General features: G+C 43.3%; 1 protein-coding gene across 1 annotated transcript in view; it reads right to left on the reverse strand.

The window, feature by feature from the left end:
- LSAMP (limbic system associated membrane protein) overlaps positions 1 to 19,954 on the reverse strand; it is a 1,007,988-nt gene that overhangs the window by 564,096 nt on the left and 423,938 nt on the right. The gene's annotated exons all lie outside the window — the stretch shown is intronic.

Here is a 19,954-nt window from a genome sequence, read left to right on the forward strand (position 1 = left end):
TTTTTTTTTTAACTAGTAATGGCGGCGATCGTTTTTTTTTTTTTGCGGGACTGCGATATTGCGGCGGACAGATCGGACCCCTGACTGACATTTTTGACACTTTTGGGGGTACCAGTGACATCACTACAGTAATCAGTGCTATACATATGCACTCTTACTGTAAAAATTACACTGGCAGGGAAGGGGTTAACTTTATTAGGGATCAAGGGGTTAAATGTATCCCTAGGGGCGTGCTTCTAACTATAAAGGGGCATGGCTAGTGAGGTAACCACAGAGACATACGATCCTATATAGCAGGATCGTATGATCTCTGCAGTTAGATCAGGGAGAATGACAGGCGGCTTTGTTTACATCAGCCGCCTGCCTTTCTCCCTCTCCAGCGGGAGATCGCGGGTGACCGGCGGACATCGGAACCGCCGGTCACTCGCGCGGACATGTCAGGGAATGAGCAGGGGCGGGAGCGGCGCGCGCTCGCCCCCTAGAGGCTCGTAGGCGAGCGACGTAGTCCTACGTCACTTTGCCTGTACGGGGCTGACTGCCGCAGTAAATAGTCGTGCGGCGGTTGGCAAGTGCTTAATATTGAAAGGTCACATGATCTGACAAATCAAGATTTTCACTGTGGCATGCAGATGGTAGTGTCAGAATTTTGAAGTACAAGGCAATGGATAGGTGCTGTCAAAGTTGGGGTAAATGCCTTCAAAACAATGGGCCTAGGTGCCTACAGCCACCTTACACATCTGGGACATCTGAGTCAACCTTTTCCTAGTCTGCAGATCCTGTCAGGTAGGTCATCTATTTATTCCTCCAGTTTTTGCACCCAACCTAACTATAGAGCCATCGGTTTCAAATACTCCTTTGCATGTAAAGGATAAAGTCAATATGCCTAGTTTTTCAAAGGTCAGGGTCTAAGGCCAACATTGCAATAGACCTAGGTGCCTATGCCCGCCTGTCAGCCTTCCCCCAAGCCTGATCTCCAACAAGTCCTGTCATGTTAACCCAATCCCCTGGTTACTGTTCCTGACCTAATTATAGAGGCATTATCTTTAGATAGTCCAATACATATAAAGGATAAAATTACTGGCCACAGTTTTTTTAATGATTAGGGGTCAAAGGCATCATCTCAATAGGCCTAGGTCCTATAGCTGCCTTACATATCTTGGACTGTCAACCTTCTACTAGACCAAATTTCTGCAAGTTCTGTCATGTAGGCCTTCTAAATAATCCTTAAGTTTTTTTTTGCTCCCAGTCTAAATAAAGAGCTTCAGGTAATCCAACACATATGAATGAAAAAGTCACTGGTCCCAGTTTTATAAAGGTTGGGGTCAAAATTATCATTTCAATGAGCCTACAGTAAGTGCCTACACGCATCTAACATATGGAACTGCCAAGCTTCTCCTAGTTCAATCTCTTGCAAATTCTGTCTTGTCAACCTTTTATGTATTCCTCCAGTTTTTGCTTTTAGCTTAACTAGAGAGGCATCAGCTTCATATAATCCAATACATGATAAGGATAAAGCCACTATTTCCAGTTTATCAAAGGTTTGGGTCAAAGACCACCAATACAATAGTGTCTACACCCGCTTAACACATCTGGCACTGACAACCCTCCACTAGACCAAAGTTTCCAAACTTTCAAACAAATGGCCAGTTTACTGTCTCACAAACTTTAGGGGGGCTGGGCTGGGCACCTTGGGAGTAGAAATTGCCCTAGCATCAGTGGGAGTAAACAATGCTTCTTTGGCATTAGGGGGAGGAATAGTGCCCCATTGTTGGTTTCAGTATGAGGAATAGTGCCCCTTTGTTGGTGTCAGTGGGAGGAATAGTGCCCCATTGTTCCGAGTCTTGAGCGAAGCCTTTCATGACCCACTGGCCTTAAAGGATTGCCCAGGCCCAATTTTGAGGGAAGGGTTAAGATTGATTAATTTGGCTGGAGTCCCCCTTAAATTCAGGGATCTGGCCTGGTTGTGCTTCCACGGGAGGCTCTATGTTCGGGGCAATTTGAAATTCCGCAGTGGGATGGATCGTGGTTGTCCTCGGGAGGAATGTACAGGTGAGGAGGAAACTATGGACCATTTTCTGCTTCGTTGCCCTTTTAACATAGAGGTGTACAAACAGGTGGGGCGGGCCCTCGGTGTTCCTTTCCTCTCCAGGCTGGGTTATGCTGAGTGGGTGTACGGAGCATTCAATACTGGTGGGGGCTTTTGTTTGGATACACTTTTTTTAGTTAGCTTAGTAGTCCGTTATTACACCTGGAACGCACGGTGTCAGGTCACCCTTCGGCGTAAAATCCTTCCTGTTCAGGTGGTGGTGTGTGACATTCTGCATGAGGTGGGGAAGATTCGGGCGCTTGAGAGAGACAAGTGGGGTCAGAGGGCTTGGCTGAAGGCGTGGAGGGGTTTCAAGCCTCCCTGACTGCCAGGAGTCTCTTTCCCGGATGTGGCTTTCTGTCTCTTATCACCCTAGATTTTTTCTTAATGCTTAGTTTTTGATAAACGGCTGCATACATAGGTGATGGGTTGTGCCTCTTAGGCCCTCTCTGCTGCTTTATGTAAATAGTTTTCTAAGAATGTTGGAAGTGGATTATGTATATATTGTATATATCCTGCACATGGATGTGTATTCCTTTGTTTTCGGTTGGAATATTGTACTATAGTTCCGTTTTTTACTTTTGTATAAAATTTGTTGCTTGATTCTTTTCAATAAAAGATCAATAGTGCCCCATTGTTGGTGTCAGTGGGAGGAATATTGCCCCATTGTTGGTGTCAGTGGGAGGATTAGTGCCTCATCATTGGTGTCAGTGGTATGAATAGTGCCTCATTGCTGGTGTCAGTGGGAGGAATAGTATCCCATCATTGGTATGAGTGGGAGGAATAGTACCCCATCATTGGTATGAGTGGGAGGAATACTGCCTCATTGTTGGTGTCAGTGGCAGGAATAGTGCCCCATCGTTGGTGTCAGTGGAAGTATTTGTGCCCATTGCTGGTGTCAGTGTGAGAAATAATGCTCCATTGTTGGTGTCAGTTTGGAAAACAGTGCCCCATTGTTGGAGTCAATGGGAGAAATAGTGCCCCATTGTTGGTGTCAGTGGGATGAAAAGTGCCCCAAGGGTCGGATAAAGGCAAGCAAAGAGCTGCATCCGGCCACTGGACTGCAGCTTGGAGACCAATGTACTAGACCCTTTGCAAATCCTGTCATGTAGGCCTTCTAGATAGTCCTCTGGTTTGTGCTGCCAGCCAACATAAACTTCACATACTCCGATACACGGGAAGAATAAAGTCACCAAGCCCAGTTTTTTTAAAGGTTGGGGTCAAAGGCTATTTAAGACTGTAAATCTTCTCCTAACCTGATCTCCTTCAAGCCCTCTCATGTGAGCCTTCTACTTATTATATGAATATGCTATGAGGAAGGCGTAAAGCCGAAACGCGTCAGCATCTGTCATGTTGTCACCGCTATCCATGTTGGAATAAAGCATTTTACTTGGAAGAAGACTTTTTGTGTGTCGGCTTTATTCATATAACATTTGGTTTGGACGTTCAGCCTGAGCACCGACACTTAGCTCTTTATTTTCCCACAGTGCGGTGGAGCTAGGGTGAGTTACTGTTTAAGCCTTCTACTTAGTCCTCCAGTTTTTGCTCCTGGCCTAAGTAGAAAGACATCATCTTCAGATACAGTACTTCAGTACATGTAAAGGATAAAGTCACTGCTCCCAGTTTATTAAAGGCCAGAATCAAAGGCCATCATTGCAGTAGGCCAACTATGCACCCTGCCAAAAAAGATACTGATAAATGTTTTGAGAGAAGCAAAAACAATGTCAACAGAACACTGCAGTGTTCATACCTGGCTTCACACTGACCCCATCCCATACATAGGACAACCTTGTACTACAGCAGGTGGCTTGTGCCTCCAGCGGTGTCTTAAACTGCTTTTTAATCTGTTGCCTGGTGCTGTGACATTTGTATAAGTCAAAACTCAGATTTACAGAACGGCTGCCGAGTGGAGCCTGGGAAGCCCTGTGCATGGAGATGATAAATGGTTTCTGGAGTAAGTCGGTCAAGGAGAGATTAATAATGACTCTCAGTATCCTGCACACATTCTAATTCCACCTTAAAGTGCAACCTCAAGAGCAAATAATATCTCTCTCCTGTAAATCTAAACTCAGGGCCAAGAGATGCCACTGCACAAACAGCAGGCTTGGATCTGGGAAAGCCAACGCAGGCTGGAGAAAAGGGTAGATATGTTTTCAGGGCATTTTTTCTCAGAGAATAGGTTCAGGAACTCTTCTCTTTATAGTCACCCTTCGCCTCTGCCCCTTACCTACCTCGAAGAACCGTTCCTTGGTTCTGCCCCTTACCCACCTCCCAATACCGCCCCTTTTAGAGAATAGAGACCCAAGTATTATTTTGTGGTGCTGATTATTTTGTATGGAATTTGTTAAAGCGGAGTTCCGGGCACAAAATCAATCTTTTTTTTTTTGTGCCCGTCCGCTTGTTCTCCTTCACCTGAAACAGAATTGGATAGTTAGGTTTTTTTTTTTTTTTGTACTCACCTTGTAATTGTAGATCGAATATACTCACCTATTCTTCACTTCCTCCCTCTGCGCCGCGGCTACGCCGTCACTTCCTGGCTTGCAATGATTCCTGGGAGCTGAACGTCATCGCTCCCAGGAATCAATGCAACGGCACCGGCCCCGCTCGTCACTTCCGGGGCGGCGCCGCATTCCTCCACAGCTTCTGGGCATGCCCAGAAGCTGTTTAGCAGGGAATGCGGCGCCGCACCGGAAGTGGCGAGAGGGGCTGGTGCAGGCACATTCTGGGAGAAGAGGATGGAAGAAGACGCGGAAGATGATCGCGCCGGCTTCAGCTGCCCACAAGAGAGATGGCAACGCTGTGGAAGAAATTTTATAAGTGAGTATTTCTTCTTGCAGGTAAGTGCGAACCGGGACAGATCAGAGGCTAGCCATTGTGGAATGTACTAGCCCTGACTATCCCGGGGGTATGTTCACTGAAAAAAAATTTCTGTGCCCGGAACTCCGCTTTAATGATAACAAGAAAGACAGTAAAATAGATCTAGCAACAATGGACACTCCAACGACAATATATCCACCCCAGTACCAATAGACTCCCAACAGCCAACATTAATAGACCCTCCAGCAGCCAGCAACAAAGACCTCTCCCTCAACAGTACATCCCTCCCAGCAACAATTGACCCCGTGCAACTTAAGATTCACCCCCAGCAACAATGGATCCCTACCAGCAACAATAGACCACCCCCCCTGCAAAAATAGATCCCTTCCAGCAACAAAAGTTTCCTCAGTAGCCAGCATCAATAGACCCCTTCCTCTAAAGTACCTCCCTCCCAGCAACAACTGACCCCCAGCAACATACATTACATACATACATTCAGTTCTCTAGGTGCCGGAACTGCGTTCCCCCGCGTTCCCGCTGAAAAAAAGCCCTGTATGTTTTAATGGGGTTTAGGACCCTACTCCACCCAAAATGAAAAAGAAAACCTTGGCTTTGGATACTATTTCAATTATTCAGCATGGAAGGAAAATTCAGCCTAAGATGTGGACCAAATAAGCACCACAGAATGGAATACAGAAATCCTTTTCTTAATGCTCAGCCACAGATATTTTCCCCACCAAGATAACACCTAAATGAAAGATTTGTTTACACAGATCTGTGCTGAGAAACAAACCTAATGAACTGAGCGGGAGTATGATCACGGCAGACTGATCGACTAAATAAAAATGTCCAACTGGTGCTTTCTTCTTTCAGTTGGGTGTAAAGATTCACATCTGCATGGAAAGATGCAAAGCCAAGCTCAAGGACTGTTAATAAATTTTTCCCAGAATACAGATAAAGCTGCAAATCTATTATTTTATCCTATGCAAATGGCAAGAACAATTTAAACATTTGGACAGTAAAACACATCTATTGTTTTGAGGTTAATATAGCAACATTGCCATTCACACTGAAGCGGCACAAAATCGGGGGCGACCTGTGAAGTCGCGTGCAGCGCGACTTCGGCGCAACTTGCACGGACTTCACAGAATGAATGTCTATGCAAGTCGCTCCAGGTCGCCCCGAAGTAGTACAGGAACCTTTTTCTAAGTCGGAGCGACTTGTGTCGCTCCTATTAGAACGGTTCCCGTACCACACAGCGGACCACGACTTGTCAGGCTGAGAAGTCGTCTGACAAGTCGTATTAGTGTGAATGGAGACTATGCCGTGAAGATTCGCCGACATCTGTGTCCATAGTAGGTAAACACTGTGCTAAAAGGGCAGGGTGGCATTGCCCCCTTGGGACAACTAAGAAGATATGTAGGTCTGGTGGCCCTGAGTGGAGATTCTTCACCATTCACACTACAGGTCCAGCTCCGATTCGGGCGGCCAAGTAAGCAAATCCCCCTGCGGGGCTGGTGGCCCTGAATGGAATTTCTTCACTATTTATACTGCAGATTCAGTTCTGATTGAGATGGCCAAGTAAGCAAATGCCCCTGTGGGGTTGGTGGCCCTAAATGGAATTTCTTCACTATTTATACTGCAAGTCCAGCTCTGATTGAGGTCCGAAGGGGGAATTTTCTCCACCTGGTGCCAATAGCCAAACATATGTTGTTGACATTGGCCAGGTAAGCAATGCTTTTGGCCTTGAGTAAAATTCCTTTGTACATCCAGCTCAGCTTGATGTCTGAATGAGGGGAGGGGGGGGGGGGTTCTACTTGGGACCTACAGACCAACATATCTTACTGATATCGGCCAGGGGAGCAAATGCCTCCTGAGTCGAGTTTCTTCACCAATTAAGACTGTAGATCCAGCTCTGATTGAGGTCTGAGTATCTCTACTTGGGGCCATCAAGCCAAAATATCTTACTGACACTGGCTGGCGGAGCGAACACTCCCTGTAGGGTTGGTGGCCCTGAGTGGAGTTTTGTGAGCATTTAGGCTGCAAGTCCTGCTCTGATTGAGGTCTGAAAGGAGGGTATCTCCATCTGGGGCCAACAGCCGAACATATATTTTTGATAGTGGCCAGGTAAGCAAATGCCCCCTGTTAGGCTGGTGGCCCCGAGTGGAGGTTCTTCACCAATTAAGACTGCAGATCCAGCTCTGATTGAGGTCTGAATGAGGGAGTATCTCTACTTGAGTTGGGGCCATCAGGCCAAAATATCTTACTGACACTGGCTGGGGGAGCAAACTTTCCCTGTAGGTTTGGTGGCCCTGAGTGGAGTTTTGTGAGCATTTAGATTGTAGGTCCTGCTCTGATTTAGGTTTGAATGAGAGAGTATCTGCAAATAGGGCCATTAACCCAACATATCTTATTGATACTGAATGGGGGAGTAAATGCTGCCTGTTGGGCTATAGGCCCCAAGTGGAGATGCTTCACTATTTAGACTGAAGGTACTGCTCTAAATGAAGTTTGAATGGGTATCTCTATCCAAGGTAACCAATCCATCCTATCTTATTGATACTGACCTGGGGAGAAAGTGCCCACTGTTGGGCCGATGGCCCTGAGTGGAGCTTCTTCTGCCAATATTAAATCATATGTTCCAATGTGCCAATGTTTATCTTCTCAAATAATCCCATGCTTTTTTTTGTTTATGGTATGGGTAGAATGGGAAAGGAATAGAAAGAAATAGTGGAATCAGTTGTCGCAGGAAGACACAGAAAGCAATGTAAAGGTTACCAGATGTTATAGCCCTTTCCCATTGTAGAGGAAGGCCAATAGTGTATAAAGAGGAGGGGAATGTTGGTTTATCAGTTTACCCTGGGCAATGATACAACACCACAGAAAAAAATGGGAATGTCCAAAATCCAGAACTCAGAGTCTACACAGGGAACAGCCAATACACTGCGAGGGCGCTAGAAATACATTGATCTTAGCTTACATCCTTCACTCTGTCTGAGTTTATTTTATTAAATTGCAACATTTAACAGCCAGCATTACATCATTTCTTTCTGCCAAATCTACATACTCCCTTTTCACTCTTTGCATTATTTTGACAATCACTGTCTAATAAAGTTGCAAATTGTTATTCATAAAATCCCTATTAGCAAGTTTGGATGATAGAATAAAACCCATATGGTTCCATTTTTCATATAACTAAATGATTCCTCAATTTGTTTTTCTTTTCATATTATTCCCATTTAAAACCCATCACACCCACTCCTTATTCTCAGTGCACACAAATGCAATAATAAACCAAGCCGATGAGTTAATTACTCAAAAAGTTTAAGATATTTGGAAAAGTGTCCTAGAATGTGAGGAATATTGTTAGTTTCCACAGCTCGGCAATGGAACTGGTTAGAGTATTGCTTAAATATGTCTGTGTTTGATTCAACAGCAGGCTGAAAATTGGCAACCAGGAACCCGAATCCAAACACCATTGAAGTCAGCTGTGATTGGCTGTGCATGGCACACTCCCACAGATCCCTAGCTGTAGCACTGGGAATCCCAGGTGACATCATTGACCAAATTTGGTCAAAGATGTCACTCAAGATTCCTTGCAGTAGATTTAAATTCCTGCATACAGGAATCTGTCATTTAGCGGAGGAATTGCAGCAGCATGTACAGATTGGCGGGCGATCTAATTAATGAGGATTATCCCACTGGTCGCTGTGCCTGATGTGGATTACATCACTGGATGACTTAAAGTGGAGTTCCGGCCTATTTTGCAACTTTAGTGATTCCTGGAGTGCTTGCTATGCTGATCAACAATTGGGCATTTTCAATTTTTTTCGGGGGTCCCTTACCTTATTTTCAGGGCATTTTTGATTGAACTTCCTCCTTCTTCCGCCTTTGCATTGCATCCTGGGAGCTGTTTGTCATCACTCCCAGGAGGCTGGAATCAGGAAGAACTCCCAGAACACTCCCTGGAATCAGGAAGAAGTACACAGTAGATTACACTGCGGCTTCAGATGCCCACATCCAAGATGGCCACGCTCAGACAGAGTTTTTAAAAGTACGATTTTGACTAAAATCCAATACTATACACCTTGTAAGTATGAGAATAGCGGTTCTGTAAAGGGCGATGGATTAGTATAATTGGGGTTTTTTTTAGTTAAAAAAGGTATTTGAGGCCGGAACTCCGCTTTAATTAACAGATACATCACTGAATGCTATGACTGATGCTAGATTTACATCTGGGGACATTGATAAACTTTTTTTTAAAAGCTGGCAAGTATGCATTTTATTAAAGCGGATCTTCACTGCATCTGAGCATCACAAACCAAGACCGCAATTTAATCCATTTTTAATATATAAAACAAAATCCCCCATCCATTCATGTCTCCATGCTTTATTTTGTTGAAGAATCACTTTGAAAGACAGCTCCCTAGCATTTCTTGCTGTGGCCATCTTAAGTAAGGGCAAATGATTCATATAGCATTTACGTCCTGAAATCCATCTGCCCTTAGCTCAAGGATGTAGCAGGAGAATGTGCTTAGCTGAGAAAACTTCTCTCCTCCTCCTCCACTCCTCAAGACTCCTGGGTTACTTAACCAATTCTGAACAAGGCCTTTTTCTAACACTTGATGTTTACAAGTTAAAATCATTTTTTTTTTGCTAGAAAATTACTTAGAACCCCAAAACATCCAACTTAAAGAGAAATTAAATTCTTATTTTTTACTTGTTCCTACAGGTAAGACTATAATAAAGCTTACTTATAGGTACTGTGAATATCTCCTAAACTTGCACAGTTTAAGAGATCATGCGCTCTGAAGGTCCGGCTTACCGTGCGATGCATACTAGCTCATTATGCCTTTGTCTTACAGGGTTTTTTTCCCCACAGGGTTTACAACCTCTGTAAGTCTCCACTCTATTACCCCACCCATAAGGGCACACAGAAGTGGGGAAGAGGCCCTTGTCCCTCAACACTGGGACAAGGGTGCTTGTCAAATTGCAAGGGTCTATTCACTTCTTGTCCCTTTGGCTAAGATCAAGTGTTGTATCTTTTCTTATCAGAGACCAGTAGGGGTGCTACGCTGTCATTTCTGGCTAATTGTATAGTACCCTTGCTGGCGTGATGGGGGTTCTGAAGGTTAGCATGGGCTGCTCGTCGAGGCATGGGAGTAATTCCTTCTGGAAAACCGGATGGGTCCAGTTCCTCCTGATTGGAATGGATCTACCTTGTCTGGTCTCTTCAGAAGAGCCCCTCGACCAAGTATTCGATGGTCAGCTTCAGCTGATCTAGAAGAATGGGGTCTTCCAGGCCTTCTGGTTAGGGCGGACCATGTGAACCCTATGTCCCTGTCAGGAGCCTTGTTTCCTGGGGGATCTAAGAGAGGTCCTACCCCTTCGGGGGGGGTGGACAAAGCACACCCTTAAAGCGGAGTTCCGGCCTCAAAAATTACTTGCGGACATTAACCTGAAAAAGAAATGGATACTCACAATTTTTTTTTTTGTGTTCACTTACATTGTTATAGAAGAAAATATACTCCTTCCACTTCCTCCCTCTGCGGCCACGCCCCGCGCCGTTTCTTCTGGCTTGCGATGACTGCTGGGATCTGAACTTCATTGCTCCCAGGAGTCAATGCGCCTGCACTGGCCCCGCTAGTCACTTCCGGTGCAGGCGCGTCATTCCCTGCTAAACAGCTTCTGGGCATGCCCCGAAGCTGTGCAGAGATGACGCGCCTCCACCGGAAGTGACGAGCGGGGCCAGTGCAGGGCATTCTGGGACTCCGACGTCACCGAAGAGGACGCAGAGGAGGACGCGCTGGCTTCAGCTGCCCACACCTGAGATGGCAGTGCTGGACAAGACATTTTCAAGGTAAGTATTTCTTCTAAAAGGTAAGTGCGACCTGGGACAGTTCAGAGGCTATCCATTGTGAAATGTACTAGCCCTGACTGTCCCGGGGGTATTTTTATCTAAAAAATCTTTTCCGAGGCCAGAACTCCACTTTAGGTGCACATTTTAGTGTGTGTTTCACATGCACATTTTATGTTCACTCAATGTTTTTTTTCCATTTTTAATTCCCCCTGGAAAACTGGATGGGCCCAGTTCCTCCTAATTGGAATGGATCTACCTTGCCTGGTCTCTTTGGGAGAGCCCCTCAACCAAGTATTCGATTCAACTTCAGCTGATCTAGAAGAATGGGGTCTACCAGGCCCTCTGGCTAGGCTGACCATGTGAACCCTATGTCCCTGTCAGGAGCCTTGCTTCCTGGGGGATCTGAGAGAGGTCCTATCCCTTCGGAGGAGGGGGGGGAGGTGGACAAACCACAATCTTTAGAGCACTTTTCTTTTTAGTGTGTGTTTCACATGCACATTTTATGTTTAATCAATGTTTTTTCCGTTTTTAGGGCTTTCCACCACTGTGGATTTAAGGAGAAAAAAAAAAAGGGTCTACCATCCTCCATCCTTGCACGGCACCTCCCATGGTATAGTACCATGCTACCCTCCCTTTCCTGGCCACCCAAGCTGCATACCTGGATAAGCTATCTATCCACCTGCCAATTGGTCTTTTGGTGCAATATATTTTATGCAGTTGCTTTTTATACCCAAAGACACATGGTCAGTTTACCTCCTTCCTTCTCTTCTTCTGTCCATCCTTTGTCATACCCCCCCACCGCCCCCTTTCCTCATTTGGATATACGTTTAATCCTCTGTGTTGTATCCAACAACGTATTAAAAGTTTGGCAATGGGAAGTCTAATGTCAAAGTGCAGAGTAAAAAAAAGTAAAGAGAATATATATATAGATATATATATATATATATATATATATCTATATATATTTATATATATATATATATATATCTATATATATTTATATATATATATATATATATATATATATATATATATATATATATATACTGTATATACAAACTGATGAAAAAAAGAAGAACAATGGTTCAAATAAAGGGAAAAAAAAATCCAAAAACCAAGCGACAACAAAAACAGCTGCGTAACGTATATTAGTGTTACAATTCCAGGCGCAGCTGACGCACCCGGTGCAATGTATTTGGGGTAATATGCAATCTTCTGTGAACACCAGAAACAGGCGGCTGAGCGGACGGTAATGAATTAAGCCCACGTCTGCAGGAATCACGACTGTTTTATCTGCAAATTACCTGTACATCCAACAATCCCCAGCGAGCGTCGGATAAAACACGGAGGAGACAGATGGCTAAAGACAGGGACAAGATGCAAGACGAGATCAGTGACGGGACGCGGCGCACATCAAATGGCCCAAACATAAAGAGGAAGATTAGAAATGCAAAGAGAAATATTTGAAAAGAGGCCGCGAGAGCGACACGCGCACATGCAAACGCCAACTTCAAAGATGTCCTTCTTGATGCTACAAACACCAAAGAGATCAGTGACGGAGGAGGACGTGCGCAGGTTGCAAGGGAGAGCGTAACAAGATCACAGGGAATACAGCCAGGACCTGAATCTGTTTACCGAGGCTGAAACCAAAGGTGCGGTCACAGCGGGAGACATACCCTACCCGCCGGTTCACCCTGATTTAACTTGTTAGTTCTTTTTTATGTGAGCAGGTAGGAAAAAAAGATCAGGGCTTAAAGGAAACCTGTGCTGAGAGAATATGAAAAGAATGTAAAAAGGATGAGCACGCTTAAGATAAAACGTGAGTCTAGTAAATCTTTATTGCAAACAGCAAGAGATCACACCTGATTTAACTTTCTGTAATAGAGAGGTACCCAAAAGGCCCCTGTGAAGGGGAGTATTGAGCTCCTGACATGCATTGGATTTTTCCTGTGACCTGTTTTGCAGGGCTGTCTAAATGCATGGGCACCCCTGGGCAGTGCCCCATGATAATTTTGCATTACATCATACTTGCCAACTGTCCTGGATTTGCTGGGCCAGTCATGCTTTTTTTGCAAGTTGTCCCAGGATGGCTGTGTCCCGACAAAGCTTCCTGGAACCTGTTCTGTGCCCTCCTGATTCCAGTATTATTCCCTCCTGACCCCCTCCCCTTGTACTGTGCCCCTCTTCTCCCCCCTACTGTGCCCTCCTGACTCCCCCTGTACTGTGCCCTCCTTACCCTCCCCCCATACTGTGCCCTTCTGCCCCCCCCTGTACTGTGCCCTCCTGATCCCAGTATTGTGCCCTCCTTACCCCCGTACTGTGCCCCTCTTCACCCCCTACTGTGCCCTTCTGATCCCAGGATTGTGCCCTCCTGGCTCCCCTGTACTGTGCCCTCCTGCCCCTCCCCTGTACTGTGCTCTCCTGATCCCCCTTGTACTCTGCCCTCCTTACCCCCCCCTGTACTGTGCCCTTCTGCCCCCCCTGTACTGTGCCCTCCTGATCCCAGTATTGTGCCCTCCTGACCCGCCCCCCCTGTACTGTGCCCTCCTTACCCCCCCTGTACCCTTCTGCTCCCCACCGTACTGTGCCCTCCTGATCTCAGTATTGTGCCATCCTGACTCCCCCTGTACTGTGCCCTTCTTACCCCCTGTACTGTACCATTCTGCCCCCCCCCACCCTGTACTGTGCCCTCCTGATCCCAGTATTGTGCCCTCCTGACTCCCACTGTACTGTGCCCTCCTTACCCCCCCTACTGTAACCTTCTGCCCCCCCCCCCCTGTACTGTGCCCTCCTGATGCCAGTATTGTGCCCTTTTTGTTGATCAGTGTTTGATTCATGGAATGCTTTTTATATTGTTTCGAATCGATTTTATTGAAAGTACTAATACATATATGTTTAATTCCATCAACTAGTTGTACTTTCATTTCTTGAGAGCAGGTGCATAAATTGGGACAGGCTGGCAGCGGCTCCAGTGCTTTACTTTGCCCAGGGGTCCATGATGCCATTAAGACGGCCCTGCTGTTGTGTTCAATAAAGATTTACTGAACTCGTTTTATATATTTGGCTCCTTCTTTCTATATTCTTTAGATTACTCTGGTTCAAATTATTCTTCCCAACTGGATCAGGGGTACTATTTCCCCCCCCCCACCCCCACCCTCCCCCTCATCACCATCCTACTTAAAGTGATTGTAAATGATCTCCTTGTAAATCAACCCATTCAGCTTAAAATAGTAGTGAAAGGCAAAACATTTTTGTATAGATATATATATATATATATATATATATATATATATATATATATAAAAAAAAACAGTATAAATACTTTTTTTCCTTTTTTTTATAGGTGATCATATTCCCTCTGATCTAAGCTGCATAAGAGCTGGGGGAGGAAAGCAGCAACACACTAAACTTGCTAGTGAATGACTGTGCAGTGGGGGCATGTCAGAGCATGTCTGATCTTCGGAGGAGAGCACACTAAGTTCCTAGCATACCTAAGAACTGACCACGCTGTGCTCTCCTGCTGTGGTCAGTTTTTTTTAATAGGAAAGCAGAGGGACTAGCAGGAACACCAGGGATTTCACACAAAGGAAGAAATACAAACACATAATGCTGCATTTTCTCACCTTTTTGTTCATATTATGACAGGGGAGAGGAAATATATATATATATATATATATATATATATATATATATACAGGCATACCCCACTTTTAAGTACACAATGGGACCAGAGCATGTATGTAAAACGAAAATGTACTTAAAGTGAAACAATACCTTTTTTAATTTCTCAATGCATGTAAATACACTAGCTCCATAGGAAATCTTGGTCAGCTTGACATGGCATTGCTCCCAAACCATGTGACAAGGACACCAAGCTTGGGGAGCATGTTAAGGGGATCCAGGACTATGAGATAGTAGATTACCTAGGCAAGCTGGCCAGCAACAAACAGGATATATTGTAGTCCTGGGTCCCCTCCCTAAGTTTGGTATCCCTGTCACTTATGGTTTGGGAGCAGTGCCATGTCAAGCTAACCAAGATTTCCTATAGACGCCAATGTTAAAAACCGGGAGTAGTGTCATGCCAAGCTGAACAAGCTGTGTCCGTACTCGCGAGTGTACTTAAAGTGAGTGTACTTAAAGCGGGGTATGCCTGTATATACATATATATATATATATATATATATATATTTTTATGTTTTCTTTTATTAATATAATTTTTTTTATTTATTATTCAAACATTCATTTATATGTTACTGTTGTTTGTAGTGAGTGCTTTTCATATGTTTTCTTAGCATTGTAATACTTTAAATCTCTTAAATAAAAGAATACAAAAAAAAAAAAAGAAGATTACTCTGGGTGTAGGTAGGGCTTCAGACAAGGTACCCACTCTGTATGGACCACACACATGTTGGGTCATATCACGAATGTAGTTTTATAGTAACAGTTTTGAATTGTAGTTCTTACAATGGAAGAATGTTATGGTGCACTGGTAAGCAAAATGGTATCAATACAGCCCACTTTAGTATGAGTTACAGTGAATTTACCAAAGGATGGCCACTGCTGGAAGGGTGGCAGTATTGTGTAGGGTCTTCGGGATGGGACAGTGTCCCCTACTCTGTCCCTACTCACCAGGAACCTTTCCCTGTGCTGTCCCTAACCAGTGGGTTCCTCATCCTAGGACCTACCACTCACTCCAAACCCAAATGATGTGAAATCCCTTTTTAAAAGTCTCCCTCATTAAGATGGCCGTCTGAACTTGCAGGAATTTGGCATCAAACAAGATACTTATCTTCCCAGAGAGGACTAACAGAATCCCTAAGGGAACAATTTCCCTTAACAAATTATCCTTCCCATGCATTTTCGGCACAGTGCTACCTACAGGAAAGAAGAATGCCTGCACCTGCCCACACGGGGACCTCCAAGGATACCTTGGTTGACAGAGAGCTGTCTCTAAAATTTCTATTCAAATTCTTATCCCTCCTGTTTTGGGTCTGGCCTTCTACCAACATGTTTGTTGTCCCTCTCCCTACTCGCAAGGAATCTTTCCCTGTGCTGTCCCTAAGAAGTGGGTTTCTCACCCTAACCTACCACTCGCTCCATGCATGCACAAATGATGTTGAATCCCTTTTTTTAAAGGCTCCCTCAATAGGATGGCCAACTGAACTCCAGGAATTTGGCATCAAACAAGATACTTATCTTCCCAGAGAGGACTAAAGGAGCCCTAAGGCAGTGATAGCGAACCTTGGCACCCCAGATGTTTTGGAACTACATTTCCCATGATGCTCATCTACACTGCAGAGTGCATGAGCATCTTGGGAAATGTAATTCCAAAACATCTGGGGTGCCAAGGTTCGCCATCACTGCCCTAAGGGAACAATTTCCCTAGCATACTCGCCTTCCCCTGTATTATTGGCACCTACAGGAAAGAAGAATGCTTTCCCCTGCCACATAGGGACCCCCAAGGGTACATTGGTTGACAGAGAGCTGTCTCTAAAATTTGTATTCAGAGTTTTATCCCTCCTATTTTGGGTGTGGAGCTCTACCAACATGTCTATTGTTGAAAGAATAAGTAATGTAATACTTAGTTACATAAGGAGGACATAACCTGTGGAAGAGCTTTATCTTCATATGATCTTGTAAGGATCGCACATACACTATATTACCAAAAGTATTTGGACGCCTGCCTTTAGATGCACCTTAACATGACTCTGTGCAGGCCAGTCAAGTTCTTCCACCCAAAACTCACTCATCCATGTCTTTATGGACCTTACTTTGTGCACTGGTGTGCAGCCATGTTGGAATAGGAAGAGGCCATCCCCAAACTGTTACCCCAAACTTTGGAGCATAAAATTGGCCAAAATGTCTTGGCATCCTAACACCTTAGAACTGGAACTAAGGGGCCAAGCCAAACCCCTGAGAAACAACCCCACACCATAATCCCCCCTCCACCAAATGATTTGGACCAGTGCACAAAGCAAGGTCCAAAAAGACATGGATGAGTGAGCTTGGGGTGGAGGAACTTGACTGACCTGCACAGAGTCCCGACCTCAACCCGATAGAACACCTTTGGGATGAATTAGAGTGGAGACTGCGAGCCAGGCCTTCTCATCCAAAATCAGTGCCTGACCTCACAAATGCGCTCCTGGAAGAATGGTCAAACATTCCCATAGACACACTCCTAAACCTTGTGGACAGCCTTCCCAGAAGAGTTGAAGCTGTTATAGCTGCAAAGGGTGGGCCAACTCAATATTGAACCCTACGGACTAAGACTGGGATGCCATTATAGCTAATGTGCATGGTGTCCCATTACTTTTGACAACATAGTGTGTGTATATATATATATATATATATATATATATATATATATATATATATATATATATATATATATATATATATATATATATATATATATATAATATAAATATATATATATATATTTATGTATACATATACATATATACATAATAATATGTATAAATATATATATATATATATATATATATATATATATATATATATATATATATATATATATATATATACATAAATATATATACATTAATATATATATATATATATATATATATATATATATATATATGTATATTTATATATATATATATATATATATATATATATATATGTATATTTATGTATATATATATATATATATGTATATTTATGTATATATATATATATATATATATATTTATATATATATTTAAAAAATAAATACATAACTACGAAAAAAATTGACCCCAAACCATTGTAGTTCTTCTTTCGTTCAATAAAAGTTTCTCTAAGTAAGGTGGAGATTCTGGCTTTCGGTGGCAAAACAAGAAAGTAAAACTTTCTAGTAGAAACTTTGAACAAAACACCAGGGAAATCCCAGGAGCCCCAATGAGGGGACCATATGGTATCTCACAAGCAGAGGGAATTTATGGTCCATTAAAATTTTCGCTGCCACATGCTGGGTACTTTCACAGTGGAGTGTTTGTCAGTCTATTTATAACGCTGAATCTGCTGCCCAAGATCAGGTGCCAAAGTGGGTGTGCTTGCTGGCACAAGGCGCATCTCTAGAGCGAGAAAATACCAGCGCTAACACGCTAAGACTAATATCATTGGAAACATCACGAAGATTGCTAATTACTGCTGGAAAACGATCGTCACTTACAGTCAGCAGACACCAACCTTTGAGGTCCATAAAAATTCATTGTTTGTGAAATCCTCAGAATAGATTATTGAGATGTATTTATGTAGTGCCAACATATTCCCTCAGTACATAGCGTTCACGTGATCCTTGTCCTCTTACAAAGGGGCTTACTAGCTAAAGACTAGGTTTTGGCAAAATTTATGTCAAAAAATGTCTGATTTTGCTGTTGTGAATAATTCAGAAACTCTTAATTTTTCTCATTAAGATGCTTTAGTGAGCATGATTTTTTTGGGGTGGGAGGAAGGTATTTTAAGAAGTTTAGTTATTTTCCTTAGACCGCATTCACACTGAAGCGGCACGACTTTGGGGGCGACCTGTGAAGTCGCGTGCACCGCGACTTCGGCGCGACTTGCACGGACTTCATAAAATGAATGTCTATGCAAGTCGCTCCAGGTCGCCCCGAAGTAGTACAGGACCCTTTTTCTAAGTCAGAGTGACTTGTGTCGCTCCTATTAGAACCGGTCCTGTACTACACTATGGGACGCGACGGTGCACGACTTGTCAGGCTGACCAAGTCACCTGACAAGTCGTATTAGTGTGAATGGACACTTATTAAATGTTCTTAGTTTTGTATTGTTTTTCCTTATTTTGTCTATTTTGTGTTCTATTTTTTTTTTTTGTTTATATTTTTCTGTCTTTTTTGTTACCTTCTAAGAAAAAAAATATTGACTCCAATGCATTTCAAAACATGGCAAAGTTTCACCAGAATATCATTAACGTTGTTAAAATTTTGGGAAAACCCAAACTTTCAGCTTATCTCATCCTTTAGTCCTTCCCTACCCATGGCCATACATAGTTGGGGGAAAAATTTAGGGTGGGGGATAATTAACGATGGGTATGTTTTTGAAAAATTGGATTCTAGCATCACAAACTGTTTAAGCCTCTTTCCAAAATTATTTTTTTTTTGTTTTTTTTTTCGGGAAGGGTGTACTTTTTAGAAGTCTAGTTTTTTTTTTTTTTTTTTTTGCTTAGTGTTTTGTTTTATGTTGTTTTCCTTATTCTACCAATTATACATATGTACATTTCTGTGAAAAGAATAATACCTCCCATATCTTTCACAACATGGCAAGGTTTCACAAAATATTAATTTTGTTTAAATTTTGGGGAAATACAAACTTTCAGTTTTAGCTGATTTTTTCATCCCTCCATACTAGGAATGGGCTCAGGTGTGTTCGGATCGTACTGCACACAGCCAATCATAGGCAGCATGTGTATGTGCAGCTGCGGGCCAGGAAATGCATCTGCCTATGATTGGCTGTGTGCAGTGAGAGATTCCTGGCGGGACTGCTCAGGTGGGTTGGGACTACGATCCGAACACGTCTGAGCCCATCTCCACTCCCTACAATGACCATACACAGCTGGAGAGTATTTGGGGTGAAGAATAATTAGCTGATTCGGAAAGGTAGCAAAGTGTGGGGCCAGGATGGGATTTTAAGGGTACCGTTATATAACTAATAAGAGAGATATATCTACAAAAATAGCTAAAAAGTATATAATTTTATTATATCACATAGAATGAGAAAGATACAAATACAAAGACATTACTGTTACAAGATAATATGATACATCATCATAGTAACAACAGAATTAGTAAAATATCGTCAGAGATAATTTCCTTGAGATTGTGGACAGGACTCGTCAGAGGTCACAGTCAGTCTGGAGGTGCCAGAACTGGTGTGTGTCCCTCTAGTCGTTCCAAATACCACTACCCGACATGTTTCGCGGTAATACCGCTTCTTCAGGGGTACAAGGGATGTAACTTGATAGAAAGCCACTAAAGAATGACAAAAATAGATACATAATTATCATACATATATAAAAGCGTGTGTACATATACATGTTCGTTTTGCTGTTTCGAATATCGGTGTGTGTCAAGTATGGAGCAGTTGGCGATAAGCCCCTCCTACTTCTGACACTAGTACGTCATTTATTCGATCACATGGTAGACATTTTACTTACATGAGTATACAAGAAG

This window comes from Pelophylax lessonae, assembly GCF_965119305.1.
Source record: "Pelophylax lessonae genome assembly, chromosome: 2".
In the NCBI taxonomy this organism is placed as follows: Eukaryota; Metazoa; Chordata; class Amphibia; order Anura; family Ranidae; genus Pelophylax; species Pelophylax lessonae.